The following is a 21,028-nucleotide window of genomic DNA, read 5'->3' as shown; positions in this document are numbered from 1 at the left end:
AAGGATTTATATGACGGATGTACTTCTCGTTAGATTAGCTGGATTGGTGGAAGAGAAAGTTTAGCACACCTCTATATCAAAGCTAAAGCCTGTTTTGCCAGTGGGACATTGTTGTTGACATTTCATTGGGGAGCGAGGGAACAAAAAGCAAATAGATACTTTGCAAGAGTTTTATTTGCTAGTTTGCTTTTTTATGGATATATAAGAGCATAAATAAATGTTACACATCTAAGAACGACCATTCCCTAAGCATTTAGGAACAGTGAAGGAGAGGTATGTCTACTCATATAGAGGTTACCTTTTAAGGGAGATATATTATGCTCATTTTCAGGTTCGTGCTTGTGCCTTCTGGAAAATGTTCACATGCTTTAATAACATGCAATATATAGAGGTATTCACCCTCTGTCTGAACCGCTCCGTATTAGCACATTTCAACAGAGGGATGTTGCTAGGCAATAGCTTGGGTCCATGTTTATTTCTTGTCTGCTACTATTCAATGAAGGAGACAGATTTTGATTGCCAATCTCACATTGGGAAAATGTGGTCATGAAACAAAGGATCAAGATGATATTTCAAAGTAAAATTATAGGCCTCCATGTCTGAATCAGAACAATAACGTAGCGGTGTCAGAGTGTGAGATATATTTTAAAACTATAAACAATTCTCTAAAATCAGCTGTGGGAGGTGTGTAGTATTTGCGTCTCTATAACAACCATTGGCGACTTGCATCTCTCTCTCTCTCTCTCTCTCTCTCTCTCTCTCTCTCTCTCTCTCTCTCTCTCTCCCCCCCCCATTTTGCTTCCCGGTCGTTCAAGAGGTCAATGGAATTGTAGATTGAGCTTTTGATACTTTCAAATAAAGTATATAGCTTTATTAAAAAATACAATAAGGGACCTTTAAATTCTTGGCAGATTAAATTAATAGAATTAAGACATTGGAGAAGAAGAGGGAACTTCATAATAGTCATTAATACCAATAAATAAGGAAAGAGGTCAAGAGGGACAAGAAAAAAAAGGAAAATAGAAAAATTATAATTTTTTCACTTCAGGTTTTGTACTCTTGGTAAGATGTAAAAAAAATGCCTCCTCCCATTAAGCTTGGGGAAATGGTGATGGGCATTTATCACTCTTTTCTGAAATGTTATAGACTTGTCATGCAGGAACAATGCATAGCATACATCTTTGATGTGAAATTGTAGTGAAGTGTATGCTTGCTGAACTCAAACAATGCTCGCTCTCATGTTTCCTGGGACATAACAGAAGCTCTTTGAACACCGTGCTTCAAAAGAAGGTGTATGCCTTTGTGTGTGCCAGTTCTAAATATCAAGAAGTGCCCTCGGGTTAATATGGAGATGAGATCAAAGCTGACCGAGGGCCATTCACACACAGAGGCCACCAAAAACGGCCCTCCTTCAGCACCCGTCCTGAGGCTTCAACTCGGCTGACATTTAACAAGAAGCACCTGGATAGCTGTTTCCTCTCTCTTTTCATAGCTCTGCAGGAACTCCACTTGACAGACAACTCAGTTCTCACTTAGTTTTATGTCAGGGCACATTACTTTTTTTTTGCTTCTCTGTCATGTTGCCCATGGGCTTCTGCAGACTGCAGACATCACCATGCATTAACTGTATGTGAAAAGAGTAGTTACAAAAACCAATATGCATGCAGAGAGTCAATTTGCGAGTCACTCTAATAAAGTGTATGGACACATGTCTGCTTCAGGTCAAGCTTTCAAGCCTGAAAAAAACACTCGCCAGCTCAATTTGAGTCAAGGGGAGAATGTTGAAACGGATAGGGAGTTGAATCAGTATGGCTTCAGCATCGCCCTGCCGTTATTCAGAGCTGAGAAACATTGCGGCGACCACATGAGGGCTGAGTCGAATGAGTGAAGAAGTGGTGGTACAGCGGCGGAGAGAAAAAGGGAGCAGGAGGTGAGGAGGGTGTTGGTGCGGGTGGTGTGACGATGAAAATTGATTTATTGCGGCGCTGATGAGGAGCGGCATGCCAGGAGACAGTGGGTGCTCTCCAAACTCTTGCTGTGGCAACATAAAACGAAACAGGGCCCTCCCTCCTGTTATAATTGCTGCAGAGATCTTAGCAAAGGCTTGAGGTGTCTGTGTACAAATTAATGCAACCCTGCCTGTTGGTACCCTGCCTGTTATTTCCAATCTCCATGTCTAGATGCCGCAAGTAGATATAGGACATGCTTTTTGCTTTGGCAGTTTTGACTTACAATGTGAACATTAACCACAGTCACATAGATCAAAGGTATATTGCAAACATAAACACGTTCATATGAGTTACACATCAGTTGGTTTTTCACACCACCCTTGTGCAGAAGCACTCTGGAAATTGAAAAGTAAAATAAATAAAATAATTCCTAATGTGGTCAATCACCTAATCAACAACAAATAAGTTTGATTTTCTTTGTTAAACTCAAGCAGCGGGTTGTTCGCTAAACGCCAAGTAGGCATGAATCACATCAAGTCAAATCCTTCACCAAGCCATGACTCATTGTACAGAGTTGAACTAACTGCCTGTTGTTGGACTGAGACTTTAAAACGAGTTCTGGCAGCTACTGTCTGTGCAGATACATCTTTTGAAACGAGAGGAAAAAAGGCATAACCTGATGTTTTGACCTTTTCACTGAACCGTTTAGCACCCCAACGGGGAGGCATTTAATCAGGGAGAGAAAAAAGGAAATATTTCACCTTTTTAAGTTAATGCTAACGTTTTCACTGGTGGTTCATTTATATGAAGCACACACAACTTCATTTTAAATGCCCAGGAGAGGTCATGCTTGGTAATTATGGCTGCTGAACACACAAATTACTAGGGTTGCACATCTCTTTGTGATAAACGATTCGATATGCATCTAGATACACAGGTTACGATTCGATTCAAAAACGATATCCTTTCATTACAGACCGATTCGATTCAAATCGATTCCATACAGTGTAAGAACGATACGATTCCATTCTACGGTTAATATTTGTTGTAGATATTTTATAAAATAAAGAAGCCGATTCTATGAAAGTGACAGTATAGTTTCTTTTCAAATATGTAAAATACCACATATCCCCAAGCAAAAAAAACCCAGAACAACAAAATCACATGTCAATGTATTTATTTTTAGACATGGACCAAAAAAAAGTCTGGCTGAATCGTTGGATGGCGGTCACAGGACAGTGTCGTGGACGCTACCCGTGCTGCGGCCGCCTCTTGTGGCGCAAGTTGAGACCCAAGCGATTGACATTCAAAGCCATCCGTCTCTCACGTGCAGTCGTGGAGTGCCTGCGGTCACACGGCAGCGTCACAGCCGCCTCTCCACCTCCACCTTCTCCATGTTCCGTGTTGTCCCTTGTTTATAACTCATATAAGCTAGCCAGCTACGGCGTTTCGCGGGCAGCTTCAGCTCTCGCGTTGTTTTAGAGACGCTGGTGTAATGCCGCCAACCGCTTCAAAGTCTCGCGATACCCGATCCATGACTCTGTAACCGATTCATCTAGGAATTCATTGATAATTCGTATCGATTGAGGAGGCTGCTACCGATGCAGCCGTATCTCTCACTTGTTGAACCGAATATCCGGTCCCCTACAAATTACACAGAATGATGCAGCAGAGACAATCGACTACTGCCGATTGTCTCTGCTGCACACGCCATATAAACAATCTGTAGTTTTACCCCCGCCATTGTATGGGTCCTGAAGCTATGACAACAGAGGAAATTAGTTTAGCACCCCAGAGAGCTTTGGAGCATGTTGCAGAGGTACAGACACAAGAAACAGCAATAGGGGTGGATGTGGTGGGGCGGAATTAGCCAATACTGCTGACAAAGTTGATGGTAAGCTGTGTGTGTGTGTTTGTGTGTGGGATCTGCCTACACATGTGGACATGTATCTGAAGCTGACTAACACAGGCTGTGGATTCAGCAGTGTGAGAGGCTGTTTTTCTTCCCCCACATTCAAATGCCACTTGGTTATCATGGGGACTCTTCGATCAAAATGTCTCAATCTCATCAAAGCTAAGGCAGCAATAATCTATATTCATGCTGATGCTGTGCCATCTCTGATGATACATCTAACGACAAACTACAAATGACAAACAGTTTTGACTGGCACGAAGAGAAAATGGACCGATGCAGCTGTACGCGAAGAGCAGTCGCACTTAATGCTACATTCAGGCTATGAACTACAAAAGGAACAAAACCGTCGGCGTTCATGTGCTCGTTTACATAGTTATGTCCAGCTCAACTTTGATTTGCAGCATGTCACCCCCGTCACGCTGTGTTGGGCGTCGGTTTGTGGCATCATGTCCGCAGGCTGCATTGAAAATGACTTGTAGAATGTGTCCATGTCTCTCAAACCCATAAGAGGTCAACACGGATCTAAACCATAGTCAAGGGACGATATGGAAATATCCATCACGTTTACACTGGTAATATAATCATGATAATCATAATATGATTAGAATTCTTTAAATGGCCCTTGAGCATTTTCTTAAGAAAAATCATATGGTGAAGGTCAAATTATTCTAGGTTGCATGTGTCAGCCCTCAACAATTCACATGTCAAACTTCATAGGGCATTTTAGTCTCTTTTGGTCAGTTTCACTGTTTTCTGATATTTTCCAGGTGAAGGACTAAATCATTGGAAGACACATTTCATTGTTAGTGGCTGTCCTGCAAGTATCATATCCCTAGTCTTTGAACCTGTTCACTGAGCTGATTCCCTCATTTAGAATAAATATAACATCAGGGGGTTTCTAGAAACAAGTGGAATAGAAATCACACTTCAGCAAGGTTGGCTACCGCAACATGCACTAATACCCTGCTCTAAATAATTGATGTCCTTTTTCCTGTTCATCGGCCAGCTTCTGAAACTCAATTCCCACCCAGATGATGGGAACAAAAAAAGAGCAAAGAAGATGGATGGAGAGAAGGTGAATTAAAAGGAAGTGAGGCTGCACAGCTTTCTATTGCAGAATTCAAGAGCTGCCTATGATGGCTGAGACTCGGAGGACCAGCAAGCCTAGGAGGCCTGCAGCAGCGCACAGTGATAGGAATGTTAAATGAGACGATGAGCTACCTCGGTGAGATCTTATCAAACGCCAACGCCGGCTTTCGGAAGGATGGGGGCGCTGCAAGTTTCATCAGGGCAGGATTAACCTCCTCTTAACTTTTGTTGACGAATGCCAAAACACAAATGAGACGCATTTCAATTGTAGTCCAACAGGAAGCCATCCAACAAAATAACTGATGTATAGGCGGAATTCTTTTTTGGTTGCAGGAGGCAAGGCAGAAGTGTCTGAGGCTCAGGCTGGTAATTAACCTCAAAGCTGTGGTGAAAAGAGGACAAAAATGCTGCCAGACTTTAATCTGCTTGTCTGTGGTCGGTCAATAAGAAGCCCTGGGTAGACTGCTTTATTGAAACACTCTCACAGGTTGGCCTGCCAGGTAGCCAGGCATTAATATTGGCTCTGGCGAGAAGCTGTCAGGATTTATTAGTCAGTATCATTGGTACTCAGCCAGCAGGTGTCAGCTCTGCAGAGAAGGGAGAAGGAGAGGCCGAGATAGATTCATATATATATATATATATATATATATATATATATACATATATATTCTCTGTCCCTCTTTTACTGGAGGTCGACAACATGCCCCTAAGTCTGTGTATGCAATTGCAAAAGTGTACACACAGTATTTATATTACTTAGTGAATGTGAATCACTCATTGTAATATTGCTCCACTTAGTTAGACATTATGTAATGATGAAAATGAAGGACCAGCAATTAGATGCTTATGTTAAGATTGCTGAAAAGGGGCAGAAATCATTTTTATCTAGGTTACCCGAGTGTGCAAACACCCACAAACACGTGTTTTATGCAAGAAATACACACACACACACACATGCAATAACACTCACTCAAGCTCAACATGAAGTCTCCTCTCCTCTTTGATCTGTGTTTTGGCCTTCAAAATTTAACTTAATTGTTTACCGTTTTGCTCCTCTTTGGACTACCTTAACATCTCCAAGCACTCCAGAGGGAGGGGGAGGGGGTATTTTTCCTCTGTTGCCAAGCAACAGGCACAGCCTAACTACCGTGCCAAGGAATACACAGCTGAGAAGTTAATGAGGATACAGAAGATTCAACTTCACATGCCTGACGTTGCCATAGACAAAAATATGTGCTTGTTATTTGGGTTGGGTGACGCTGCTCGTATTTCCAAATGAAGAAATCAACTCATACTCTGCATTGCGCGGCATACAGGCTTCATGCGATTCTTTTAGATGAATGTCTTTATCTAGTGACGAGTCTCTGAGGCAAGGCATGGTCACACATATGTCTAGGAGCGATAACAGCCAGAGGCACCGGGTTACAGATGAAAGAGATTGCCATTGTGATAAACCACGTTGACATACTGTAGTTGCACACTGAAACATGATACAGAGATACAACACGTTTAAAAGTACAAATTCAAAGAATTGATTCAGAGCTGAAACAATTAGTTGCCTGATCGATAACTCAATCTACTGTAAAGTAATGGGCAGCCAGTTTAATAGTGGATTAATGATTTAGGCATTTCTTTTAAGCTGAATGTTCGATATTCTTCGATTTCTTTACGTTTGTTGGTCTAATGTGAAATAGACTGGATGTCATTAGGGTTAAGTATTGGATGCACAACAAATGAGGATTTCATAAATTATTCACAGATATTTTTTAAAAATGTTTATAGATCATATCATCAAAGAATCTTAAAAATAATCATGACATTAATCGACCATTCCATAATTGTTAGTTTAGCTCTGTAATTCCAACGCCCACGCCACAATGCTGGTATGAACAGTGTGTGCATCTCTGAACTGATGCAGCACTCTGGTGTCCAGACATCCCTTTCTTCCCGAGTATGCCTTTCATAAAGGCCACCCACAATAGAATGTTGAATTTCATTTCATTATGACTGCTATATATTTATTTTAGATAGAAGAAGGTTCAGAACAATTAAAAGCTGATCGTCAATTAATTAAACACTATCCTGCAAATATTTCCAAATTAAAACCTTTTGTTAATAATGAGGGGATTCTGTCAATAAAAAAACACTGGAGGGCTTTTATATTGAAACAGAAATGGAAAGTATTGATTTAAAAGCAAATATTTACTTTTCCAGGTCTTTCATATATAGATATGGACATTGAAACTGTAGTCATGTTGCTGAAAACCTTGAATCTCTAGATGAGATGCAGCTTTTCAATCAATCATCTGATTAACTATTTGAGTAATACTGTCAGCTATAACTGGCACTAAAATGAAGTACTAAATTTGTTAAATTAAAAATATATATATATTGGGCTTCAAATGACCCTGCAAAAGCAGTTGTACTTGTAATTAAAGTGGAGGCTGGTGCCAAAACGCTGATTTGTCATGAAGGATAAATGCTGTTGTGTAATTAGCCTGAAACTCATGGGAAAAGGAGTGCTTGATTATTTATTGTAGTAACAACATTATTCCTAAGGCAATATGCATTGTTGAGTTGCACAGTGAATTTGGCAGAGGTCCCCTGGTCTCTAATGAAATTTAAATAGTTGCATTTCCCAAAGCTAATCCTTTTTCCGTTCTCGGCAGGTGTACTCATTAGGAATGTTATTTCATTTTACATTAATTCAATAAAAAAACACTTGAATAGCACCAGAAGTTTATTTAACTTTGCAAAATCAAGAGTTGACCCTTCTCATATTAACACTAATATACACAAAAAGTTAGAGATATTTGGCTTTCAGCTGAAATGTATGGAAAATGTAAAGAGTTCACGCTACAGTTGTATTATATCATGAAATAAGGGCATTTAAGTAGAAGCATGCAATGGTGATTTCCTCATCTCAAACTATTTATTGAAACAAAAACCAGCAACAGTGGTGGGTATACCACAACAAAACATGTCAATGTCTCAATAACTTGTCATGTGACGAAAGGAGGTCCACTGCTCCACTGATGACACTCTGTGACTCTCTAAGCTCAGTGGCCACTTTCCTCTGACAACATCCTGTTTGAAGCCTCGCAATGGAGACGTACTGTTGATCAATTGTTAGGTGTCGTCTTGGTCTCATGATGTCAGAATGTGAACAGCATGATGAAGACGACTGTTTAAATACCAAGTCTAATTGAACCAGGACATTGATTGGTCGATTCAAGGATCAAACACTTGTTGTAAATGTCGCTGTTCAGCTCCTTGTTAGAGAACAGCAGGTTGTGCAAAAAGTACTGAAACACTGAACAGTTGGACATGTGCATTCAAAAGTTTAGAGAAGGTCAAATTAAGTTCACCTGTAAAGGTTATAGTGCATTTTAGGTTCATCCTGAAATTTCACCTTAAAGCCGAATATTTTTTTCAGCTTTACGTTTTGTGAGTAGAGTATGTGAGTAGAGTATGTGAGAATGTTTTGATAAAGTGTTGTCTTTGCTGCTGGAATGTAATGAATTTGTATTCACAGAGAGGAACAGAGAGGTGTGCCCATATACCAAGCATTGGAATCAGCTGCAAGGAAGCAGCTCTTTAAACATCCACAGTAAACAATGTTAAAAGTAAAAAAATACAGTACATTCCTTTTATATTTCCCAATGATATTATTCAACAAGTCTGCAAAAGACGTAGAAATGATAATACTTGGATATAGAATTCTGACAGATTAATACTATCAGTTAAATAGTTAAAAGAAATGTTAAAAGTTTTGAAAAGCTGAGCAAAACTAAAAGGAGCGGCTTCTCAAGAGAATATCTGGTCCATCTTAAAGATCAGGTTTTGAGGACACAGCAGTCTGTATCAAGTCGTAGCCAAAAGATCAGCGAGTCAGCTGTGAAAGTTAGCTCCCTTGTTGCTAACAAAATAGCATCAGTGTCAAAGCCATACTTTGAGGGTGAATTTGTGGGGACATGCATGCTGCAGGCAGAAGGCCCTCTGGCCGGAGCATTGGACGAGGTCGGGGTGGACCGGGCTGACAGCGTGGGAACAGATGGCGAACCATATGATTGGGGAAAAGGCAGGTGTTGTGACAAAATTTAGAGAGAAAGTGGCTAAAGTCAACAAGAATCTTCTATACTGATGTTGCCATAACAACAAGCCTTTGTCCAGTGACAAACAACAAGGGGGAAAAAAAGAGTTATAACAACATAATAAAGAACCTCTTTGTTACTGCACTTCAGTCCAATGAACTCAAACGCAACTCAGAGGCTGCTTATATAATATTTTAAATTAGCCTGAGAGCTCTTCTGACGCCGTGCTTCTTTGGCCCCTCACTTGCAAGGTGTTGATTATTATGACGTCCCAAACACTAGATCTGTTGCCATTAGTTCACCATATTATTATAAGTAAGAGCAACAAGTAGCAAGGTAGAAAACTCAAAACTTACAATGAAAATGTGTGCCAGTTACAGAACTGGGCTTCATTAAGGCGGGATCTATTTCTCTCAGAGACACGGACTGAATCGCAGAGTTTGTTTATAAAAGTTTAATCAACTGTAAATGTGGAATATTGTGGGATTTGTCAAAAATCTGGATGCAAATTACAAAAAAATCTGGGTTCTCCCTCCCATTATAAATGTTTTTGCCGAATGAGTAGGGGGGAAAATGCTAGTTACCATGTTTTGGTGTCAGTTACAGCTATGCTGCTTCTGCCCTCAGCTCGCCTATTCACACAGGCATGCACACAATAAATCTAAAAATTGACAGTAGCAGGTAAATTTAAAGCAGAGCGGTGTTCAAACGCCTATGAGACCAACTGTGCTGTACACTTGTTTCCCCAGTGTTTCCCCTATATGCACCTAGCAGCGGCGGTAGCTCTCCTTGCACCAAAACATTTGCGAGCGGGAAAAAAATATATATTTCAGCTCCGCAGCTGCAACTCCATCCTAGGGGAAACACTGGATCATACGACTTACTGGACTCATAAGAATAGGTCAGATCACCACCTATGATCCAAACAGGTGTTAATTCATTCATATTAATTTTATTTTATGATCGTGAAATGTAAATAAAATCGTAAAACACAGAATTCAGTCAAATTCAAACGGAAAACACAGAATCTGGGAGACATGTGAATAGTTTTCATAGGGCCCTGACACTGTCCTCTGACACACAGCTATAGCATTACTGTTTAAGTCATCTTACAGAAAACAACTCTTCCTTTATCGAGAGGATTACTTTTTACTTTGGCTTTTGGCCTTGAAAGAAGACCAGGAGTCCATAACATTGAGAAGGAGAATCCTTCAATCGATCCCCTTCGCCTCAAGGTTGCATGTCACCTCCTTGTGGTCCAACTATTGACTAAGAAATCTACTTGAAGAAGAAGTAATGCACATGAGCACTAGATTTCACTTTTAACAAACTAAATCTGTTGGATCAGACAAGAAATACATACAAAGTCTGGTAAAGTTTTAGTTGCAAATCATCAATCTTACAAATGTGAATTCAGCATAGATCATAGATCAATAGGGACAAGCTTGTGACTCACAAGTCAGTTACTCCGATACAGCAGCATCAGCCAGCGGACGACATGGGAAAGGCACACTCGGAGTCATATTGACCTCGCGGTAATGCAGTATGACAGCAATCGTTAACAAGCTCGACAGAGAAATTCAATGCAAGCTCTTATTTCCAACACAGGCTGTAAGCTGACGGCCGTGTGGGTGTGCACGAGTGCGAGTAGAATGTGAAGGGATGTTACGTATTTAATACATCTGCCCCCATCTACGAACAGTTTGCACCGGTGGGGCTAATTAAAAGAATGGTTGGACTTTGATCAAGAGAGGTAAGACCACGCATTAGCACCAATGAACTTTGAGCGATGCGGAAAAGGCTAATTGCTGCATGGAGGCAGCTGAAGATCAGTGAAGCTCAAACATGTTGTGGGAGGAAAAGAGAAAAGGTTGCATTATTATATTGAAAGCATACATTTGGAGAATCTTTCCCTCAAAATGTGTGAATACCTTCATTCAAAACTGCTTTGTGTTACGTATTCATTTTATTTACATGAGAATAAATGACTTGACAATAATAACAGTGTTTAGAAGTGTCATGAATCTCACAAAATGAAAGCATAATGATAAAAAATTATGAAATATGGAGGTTTTGGTTCATTTGTTTACGGCTCCATGTGTGAGGGGATGAGAAGAACATTCAACATCAGAGATATCTGATTAACCTGACCATTCACCAAAGAGCTCACTGGTGAGGCAATCAAGTAATCTTGACTTTTGGAGATAAGCGAAGACACAATTGGAAGCCTTAAAGGCAAAAATGTGAGTAATGTAAGTTATCGAATGAATAACTTTTTTTTTTTTTTTTTTTTTAAAGAGAGAGAATAGAAGAACTTTTTTCAAAGCCTTTTTCATTATTTTTCTTTAAAGTAAAATCCCCAATGCTAAGCTAAATCTAAAGCTAACCCGACTATGCTGCTAGTTTATTGCACGTGATGTGATTTAATGACACAATTTCTGTTTCCCTATTGCATTGAATGGTAATATGCACCAAATGATACCCACCCTTAAAGTTCACACGCAAAAGTTCTGCCCAGAATCTACCTAACTTTGGCCATATGCCATTAGCAATATGATAATAATAATGAGGTTAGCCCAAGAAGGGGATTAGTGTGCGAGTCAGTCAAACTACAGAGAGTGAAAATGACACACATTAAACATGCTAATGCGCATTCAAAGGCATCACCCACATGAACTGATCATAAATGTTTGGGTGCTTTGATTGTTTAAATATAGCCATGGTGAAACTAAACTAAAGTAATTTTTATTTTTCTATTCATTATTTCCCAGATGATTTTGCCTGGTTTTTGAACTGTATGTTTAAAGTAAATGAAAGGAAACACTTCTTTATACATTTGGTTATATTCTGCTCTACCAAACCTAACCGTGGCTGACAAACCGAATCATGACTTTTATGTACCATTACCCTTCTAGATGTGGATAAAAATCTACAGTCTTATGTAACATAAAATGTTTAGGCTGTGGATGTGAGCTCGCTACACTTTGTTTAAAACACAAGCTTGTGTTTCCTTTGCTGCCTTTTTTTGATACATCGCTTATTTTTCAGAAACTAATTTGATTTTGTTTTGATAGCAACACAATTTGGAGCGTTGACTATTATCAAAAAGTGAGCCTATTGTCTCCAACAACGCATCTGAACAAGGAAGGAAAAGTTAGCTGATTTAACGAACTCATCTGCCGCAGAGTCGTACAACAAGTCATAAACTGAAATTTATTGTTGATTGTGGATTTAGTTTTGTTGGCAAACAAAAGGGAAAAATTAAAACATGCAATCCAAGTTTCACATAGTTTACAAAGTGCTCTAATGCATGAGGAAAGTGTCAATATCACAACAAAGGAATTCCCTTTGGCTTGAACAGAAAGGAGTGGGCATAACAACAGCCGACTTTAATAAAACAGCCTACTTCCAAAGCTTTTTAGACTCAACAGTAGATTCACTGTGTGATTCAGGTAGGACTTGAAGTACAGAAATGAAAAAGACTTGATCTTTCCGACAGTGAAGTGCACTGATTTGGGAAGCTGTGTTTGCAAGGATAATGATATCCGCCACTGGTGGAAAACTAGGTAACCTATAACTGAACGTCCTTTGCATTCAAGCCATTGCCAAATTAAGTCACACAATGCTGATTGAGCCCAGGGAAGGCTCCCTTTACAATCTCAGCATCTGTGCTGACCGTATAATAAACGACTGGCAGTGAATGTTAGTACTGTTATGAAGCATAGAGTCACTAAATCCTTTAAAATGCACAATTTAATGTTTTATCCAAACACTTTTGTCACGCTGTAGGAAAGTACATGGCTATTGTTAATGGAGGGACACCTTTGTTCAGCTCATTTCTGCAACAAATGCATTTAAGCAGTGGAATTGGCAAGCTACCTACCTTACTAGCGACCAGCTGGCTAGTTGGCTGGCTTGCTAATGCCGCCTAATTCTATAATGCTACACTGGTTACAGAAAATGAGCTGAGCAGCGGGATGGTGATCAGTGGCAGGGCTTGGTCTAACAATCCCTCCGCCTCACTCCCCACTGCTTTTGAGAAGGTCAAGCTATCTAGTCTGTGGAGCTGCGCCTGATCTCTTCCCAGTAAGCTGTACTTTCTGGCCTCAACAACATGCAGTGACCATGGAGAACAGTTCAATTTCCGTTCTACAGCTATTTTATTTCTATGGTGGCGATTGTTGGTGATTGTTCAAAGAAAGAGTAGTTTAATAACGCCACAAAAACGTGAACGCGACACAAAGTGCTTATTCTAACTCTCTGATTGGTTGCATGGTTTGTCAGTCTACCTGGATTACCCAATAGTTTTACAGACAGGAAGGTGAGACACTATTGCAGCAAAAAAAGAAATTCTGCATTCAGAGGAAGGATTAAACTCAAGCTCACCTGCAGGCCTACATCATAAGCAGGTCTACAGTGTAATTTAAATACTATTTTTAATTACCCTCACTGCCAGCAGGGGGAGACGAACAATCTGCACTCTTGGCTTTAAAGATTTCATCACTTAATCCAGGAACAGAAAATGACTATTTTGATAATCAATTCATAATAAAAAAAAGACTACTCCAGCTTCTCAGATTTAGGATATTCTGCTTTTCTTCATCTTCTATGACAAAACATTCCATTTGAATAATTTTCAAGCCTCATGGTCATTAATGCAAGATCACATGAGGCACACTGGCACAAAAATACTTTTATACATAGAAAATCAATCTTAATACATCTGTGCTACTTTAGGACATTTCAGTCAACAACAATGAGTTGATAATTAATGCAAATTGTAATTTGTAGCCTTATTATTACTAGTGGTAGACCGCTTGATCGGTTGGCTGCTTGATCGGTTGGCCGATTAATCGGGGCGATTAATGGCATTCTGAGATAGTCGGCATCGGCCAATGCCTGCACTAACAAGGCCGATAAATAAAAAATGTCTGCGGACACAGAAATGTAATGTTTCATTTCTTCTTATTATGAAATTGTTGCATTTTATCAGATGCAAAAAAAACAAGGTTCTTTATTTGTCACGTGCCCAGAGATACAATGTAAAACATGATAACAAAAAAAACATATCGGCATTATAGATTATCAGTCCAACACTAATTATTCCCAAGTAACAGTGCAGGTGTGGTGAACTGCACTAGACCTCTAAGGTCTTCAGTCACTCCCTGATTACCATTAAAAAAGGTAGAAATGCGACAAAACTTTTCAATGTTATACTATTAGCTTAATGAGCAACCGTATCTGCTGGCACTAGGGTTGGGCTGAAAAGCAATGCCATCGTTCTTCGCCAACACCGACTGCCAACTTCTTGATCAGGAATTGCTTTAATCATGATGGTGAGGAGAAAGCCATGAGGGGGAGTTTATAAGAGATCACTTGGTCAACAACATATCAATCACTTCGCCTTGGGTAGTTGGGTAGTGAAGCATAGTGCTATATTTTCTCTTTTGTTTGATGACCCCAATTTACCTCTGTCACCTCTTGTCCCTGCTGACTCAAACGAGGCTAAGAAGAAAGCCATGTTTTCAGGTTTTCATTTTGTCCATCAGCAGTATTCTATTGCTAAAGGGGGGATAGGGGGGGTCCTGTTTACAGCTACCTCTTCCATCTTGATGTTCTATCCCACACAGCAGGTTTGGCAGGACTACAGAGGGCACATTAGCACATGGTTGTGAAGAAACCGCATGTTATCTCCTCTTTGCTGACAAACATACAGAGAGCAGCAGAATGTGGGCTGGGCTGCTTTTACAGGACACCTATCATCAAGATGCTTTTTGTAAGATTATAAAAAATGTATAATACATTGCACCATCTTTGGGTTGTAAAATTTTAACAGCACTCATTCCTCCTACAAAGACCACTGCAATGAGAAGAGCTGGCCTGGAGACAGCTATGCTGTAGTTACACCTGCCCTTTTGACAAGGCTGCTGTCCAGCGGCAAATATCAATTTACTTTTCTCAAATCTTTTTTTTTTTTTACCACAATGTTGAGGTTCTGTTTTTAAGATACAGCAAGAGGAAAAGTCAAAGTCGAGACAGGCAAAACCATTAAATATAACTGCATTACCCATTCTAGTCATAAATGTGCAGATATTAAAAATTATGAGCTTCTGTATGAACAGACGAGATAATAAATAATTTAGATTAAAATCTACATGGCTCGCTTAATAAACCGCAGGTTGTTGAAAACCACTGCAATCATATAAATAGTACTGAGGATAAAAAGAAGGCAGCTGATGTTGACTGTTAAAAGTTTAAACCATTAACTGACAATAGGAATTCTGACAATTAATACCATCAGTTAGTTACAAACAAATAGACAACAAAAACCGCTAGATGCAAAATCAAAATCATGCTGCCAACTCTCCCCGATTGGTACATTTGCCAGCTGCCTGTTGGCTAGCAAGAAATGATGGATTTGCAGCTGGCGGCGGCCTGTTAGGCACTTCAACCACAGCGTGCCTTCATGCAAGACAATCCCCGTTTATGGTTGCTGATTAGTTAACGAGGGTCAGTTGTTCGTCAGAAAAAAATCTAAATTAGCATTCCTAGCCTGGGGGCCCCTTGAAGGCCTCAGATAAGTTGATATGTGTTATTTATCAGTGAGGATGTTGCCAAGGGTATCATCGCAGATCCTCTGCAAATACAGTATTGCAGTACATGCTGTTCCGTGGGGCCCCTTTAGAATTATTGTTCCTCAAGGGGCCCCCAGCAGGCCCTAGATCAAGAGCCGATGATCATTTTCTACCTAATGTTTTAATTTCAATTTGAGGTGCTTATGCTGGATTTACTTCCATTGTATTTCAAAGTAAGTAAAGATTTTCGTTGAATTAATGTTGGTTATATCTATTTATCACCAAACACAATGGTGATGGAGCATATGGCCCACTGATGAAAGTATTGCAATATTTATTATGTTAGTGAGCTTGACGCTATCACAATCAAAAATAAATAAATAAAAACGTCAAAAGCAAGATAAGGGTCATTTTCAGCATTTTTTGACAGCGTATCAGTTTGAAATATTGCAGGACTAATGGAACAGGTAGGAGCAGCCACAGTGAGCGGTTAGGTGTAGAGTTTCAGGGGACAGGCTGCACACCTCCAACTTCTAGGTGAGGTAACCAACGACTTTCACTTTTGCTGTTCACAGACTGTGATGCCGTGTGCAGCATAAAATCTGAACACAGTTGCTTACAGACTGATGGAAAAAGTCCAATTATTGCCCGACTTCTTTAAAAACGAGAATAGCTTGTTTGGCTCTCCCCAGAATTCTGGGACCTACATTATTAAACCGTATTTGCTGTCACCGCCAGTAAAGAGGGTGGCACTGAAACCTTAACGATTGCCACTTTAACACAAGAGATGTTTTGTTAACAACATGTTGCCCTTGACTTAGCCTTTAGCTGAGCCACTTAGCAATGGCAATAGCAAATGTTATACACATAGCACATTTCATGACACATAAATTCAGTGCAACTTTACCCTGAGGTCTCAGCCACTACATAATGTTGAAAACTGCAAGAAAATGGCAAAGGGGCTGAGATGAAAGCACACCCCCTTCTGTATAACGAAAGCCTTGATGCCACAGCGTAGATTAGTCCACTATCTCAGAATCGGCCTCGCAAGATTAGAGCCATATATTATATATATAAAAATCTGGTAAGAACTGTCAACATGGATTGGTTTCATCAAATTACAGATTATGTAAACTATGTATTGAATTGGGCCGTTACCTTTTAAAAGACAGAATATTAAAAACTGTATAAATAAATAACTGTATAGGCATAAAATGTTGTTTTACAGCAACATGGCATTCACCTCAAAATAAGTCTTTCAAACGAAATATTGGAACAAAAACAAAAATACACAACAGTGCACAAAGGCAAAGTAACAAAGTGAGCTAAAAGAGAGGAGTTAACAGATGTTGACTTCAACTGCCAAAATCCTGTGCCATATTTTGCAAACAAAGACTATATTCTTTGCTTGGTTAACCTTAGTATCATATGCTAATAATCTATGAAATGGATGCGAGATTTGGAAATGGTTGTTCACAGCTGCTCTGTGAACAGCCATTTCTAAGTCCTGTCTGTCTCTGCTGTATACGTTTCCCAAATCTCACCTAGCACAGCCTTTCACGGAGGACACTCCACCATGCTGCAGACTGTATTGGGCCTTAAGTAAAACTGTCGAGGGTATGTCACTGAAATGACTGAGCTGATGGGTGGTTTGGAGCAGGACTGAGGAGGAGGGTGTCTGAGGCTTGTGGCCGATGCGGTGTGCATTCATAAAATACACCTAATGGCTTGTTTTATGAACAGCAGTGATTCATTCTTTTCTTTTTTTCTGTTCTTTTCTTGAGACTGATTGGTTTTGAAAGATTGAGACGATAATGGTGTGAGATACAAATGAGGGAGCTGTGAAAAATCTCATTTGAAAAAGCAAGGGGAACCGTAGCCTTGTAAACAAAATTCTATTTCACATTGTTAAAAGGTAATTTGTCTCCATCGTGCCTTGCAGAGCCTTCATAAATAAAACAGTGCACATTGCAGGTGAGCACCCCTTTTCCTTTTTTTTTGTTTTTTTCCTCCACTTTTGGTTTCCTCTCCCGCTTGCATGCAAATTAGACCTGTATAGTAAAATGGAAGATAAGATTATCTTTTTGCACACAGTAATAATAAGTGTGGTTCTCTATTAACTTTGGAACGTTGTAATTTTACTGTTCAATTAAAGTAGCGACATTTCTTCATTTCTCACCCGTAAAATTATGCAAAACCCATAAGATTCCAAAAAATGGCATCAAAGCTGAATTAAGCAATATTTTAACCAATAGGAGGCCAGAATAAAGGATGAATCCAATGTAGCTTGTGAATTTATTCTGTGTAACATGCGAATTTACACACATCGAGCACACAAAAAAACTTACATTGGCAGGCCTTCTCTTTCTTGACGTTTACCGACAAAATAATAATCAAATGCAGGAATATTTGTCTTTAAAATCTGGAGCTAATGGTATCAACAGAGAAACTTGGATGGAATTATTCCTAACACTTCACTTGAACCCAAACTCTCAACCAAGCTTCTGGTTAGGTGCACATCCTGCCTCTCTATTAAGTGCAGGCGTTGACACATGCTGTCAGATCCGAGAACAAGTCTCTCAGAAAAGATACACCTAAGATAACCAACTGGGTGCCTAGCAACAGAAATGGAGAGTAAATGGTCAGAGATACACTTATTGTTGAAAGAGGATTATGTCTGTCAGTGAAGGAGAAAAGATCTGGAGGGGGGGGGGGGGGGGGGGGGGGGTGTCATCCTGGACAAGAAGAGCAAATGAAGCTGTATTAAGTGATACGTGACCTTGAAAAATATTATTATTGTTATTTTACCAATGTGTGTTGTGGTCAGTTTCTCTCAGAATTGAAGGAGCCTCTTGGATGAGAGCCAAACGTCTTCAAAAACCTAAATAAAGTCCAGTTGCCTAAGCTTTCGAAGGTTACTAAGACTTGGACGACTGAGAATCTTCAGAGACACTATTCATTTGTTGAGTATTTACGCCACACAAGAATATACAAAAATAGACTTCACCTCATGGTTATATGGACTTTGTATTGATTGAATTACCTGGAAAAAAAACTGTATGACATTGTGTATATTGACGTAGATCATTTGATTAAAATGATCTACGTCATTCACACAGTACATCCGGGAACCTTACTACTGCTGCAGCTGCAAGATACACATTCCAACAATGTAGTATACAAGTCTCGCATTAGTTTCAAACAGCAACACACAACATATAAACACTGCTGACAACAGAGAACAGTTCCCACATAGCAAAACTGGTCTGGCCCAGTGATGGGCCACACAACCCACTTGCACTTGGCCCACATACAGCAATGAATTACGGTCCTTTAGTGGCCCACATCTGGCATCCAAAACGTGGGCCACATAAGGCCCATAACTCAGCCAAACTGTACAACCAGAACGGGCCCTATTTTGGACCAGTCGCTCTCAGACCAGCCAGACCCTCAACCCCTTCACAGTAATTCACAATAGCAAGTAAACGAAAACGCAAAGCTCCTACCGTGTGCGTTATTATTTTCTGTGCTGGAGATGAACTTGTTGTGATGCCGGCCTACGTGAGGGACGTCATCCAGTGTTGGACTTGTCTACTTGCTGCAGCAGGGGGGAGCTAGCTCGGTTTGTGGGGGCTAGCTCGGTTTGGGCAGCGGCAGCTAGCAGTGGCACTTCTCGTTATAGTTAACCGTCGGAAGGAAAACCTTGACATTTGGAAACAGCAGTTGGTTTTATTCTACTTGACGATACGTTAGTCCTGCTCCGTTAAATAAATGAAAAACAACGAAATAAGTAGTTAGTTATTTTTAGTATCAAGCTAACGCGCGGAATCGTTAGCTCCCTGCTGATAGCTCCGATGTGACAGGTGACGCCGATGGTGCCTTCACCAAAACATGGGTAAGACAATGTTGTCACATTAGATCAGTTGGTCCCAAACTGTGAGAAAGAAAAAAAAATGTACATGTGCATCAATTTTAGTATGTGCAATCATGTATGTTGCAGTTACAACACTTACCACCCACTTTTTAAAAAGTCGGGCTGTTTTAAGTTTCACTTTCAGTTGTGAATCAGTTCATTTCTGAACGTTTCTGATGTGAGATTCTGTTTGTAGCTGCTAATCACAAGGATTCTTGCAGGTTGAGTCATTCTTATGTTGACAAAACTCAGAGAAATGTTGTTCTGCAAATCATAGGGCCCAACTCGCCCAGCTGTCATAACTCGGGGCCCGCCCCCCAGCTTGAAAACCACTGCATTAGATAACATGTTTGGCATACAGTATAACAACATCCATTCATGGGCTACGGTACGAGTAAACAATACAGGTTGAATTGACTCCAACATTTCATCAGCAGGTGAGCAGGTGAACTCTATGTGTAGCCGCCGTCGCGGCAACAACAGCCATGAAAAGCTTAAACATTTTATTGTGTTGCCTCTGTGACTGAGGATTGAGTCAGTGACTGAACTGATAACGGCACCACAACAAGATAAGGAACAGCTATCTGAACTCGTGTTATTGTTGGTTCTTGCCCTAATCAATTGATGCAGTTTGCCAGCTGGATCCGGCGTAATGCTTCCAATGACAATGATGCCGTGGACATCATAGACAATGATCTAAAGTCTAATGTTTCTGTTAATAGGCTCAGCTCTTTTCTTTATCTACTGCAGCAATGCAATGAGAGAGGTCAGCACTACCTCCACAAAGGCTTAGAGATGATGCCATTCATTAATGCATGTATTCATTTTTTCCAATTTCTCAACCCCTGTATTGTAACAATTTCATAATAATTCATAAAATTATTATTTGTGTCAGCAAGTGTGGTCAGCACTGTCAGCAGGAAGCAATGATGCAAACTAATTGACCACGTTAAAGTACTGCAATTTGAGTCCAATACTGATGCTGCATTACTTTCACTCCACAGAGAGAAACATTTTACTTTTTCACAACAAATTGTTAAAGGTCAAAACGTTTTGTCATGTGACCCCTCACAAAACAAGCCGCGTCTTGTCGGGGCCCAGATTGTTAGCAGGTCCACCATTCATCTTCTTATGACCCCTCAGATTTATCTAGCAACCCCTTAAAGGGGCCTCACCCCTAGGTTGGAGTCACTGGACGAAATTATGTAACTGCATATAAAGTATAGTAGAGAGTAGGTAGCGCCATATCAACCAGCTGCAATAGGCATATCAAGAATTTTGAATTTTGATCCTTTTGTATTATAAACATAATCGATTGAGGAGGTTAAAACAGCATCCAAAGTTGGCCCCTCCTCTCTGGCTCGATGACACCAGGAGCACACGCCAACCCCATAATTGCTCTTCTTTTATGCACAGCAGTGACGTAATTAACAGCACAGAGGGGGGACCCTTTCGTCTGTTTCTTCCAGCACACCAGACTCCAGATTTCACAT

This window comes from Eutrigla gurnardus (assembly GCF_963514095.1).
Source record: "Eutrigla gurnardus genome assembly, chromosome: 3".
NCBI classification, from domain to species: domain Eukaryota; kingdom Metazoa; phylum Chordata; class Actinopteri; order Perciformes; family Triglidae; genus Eutrigla; species Eutrigla gurnardus.
The sequence above is the reverse complement of the archived record's forward strand: the minus strand, read 5'-3'. Positions refer to the sequence as shown.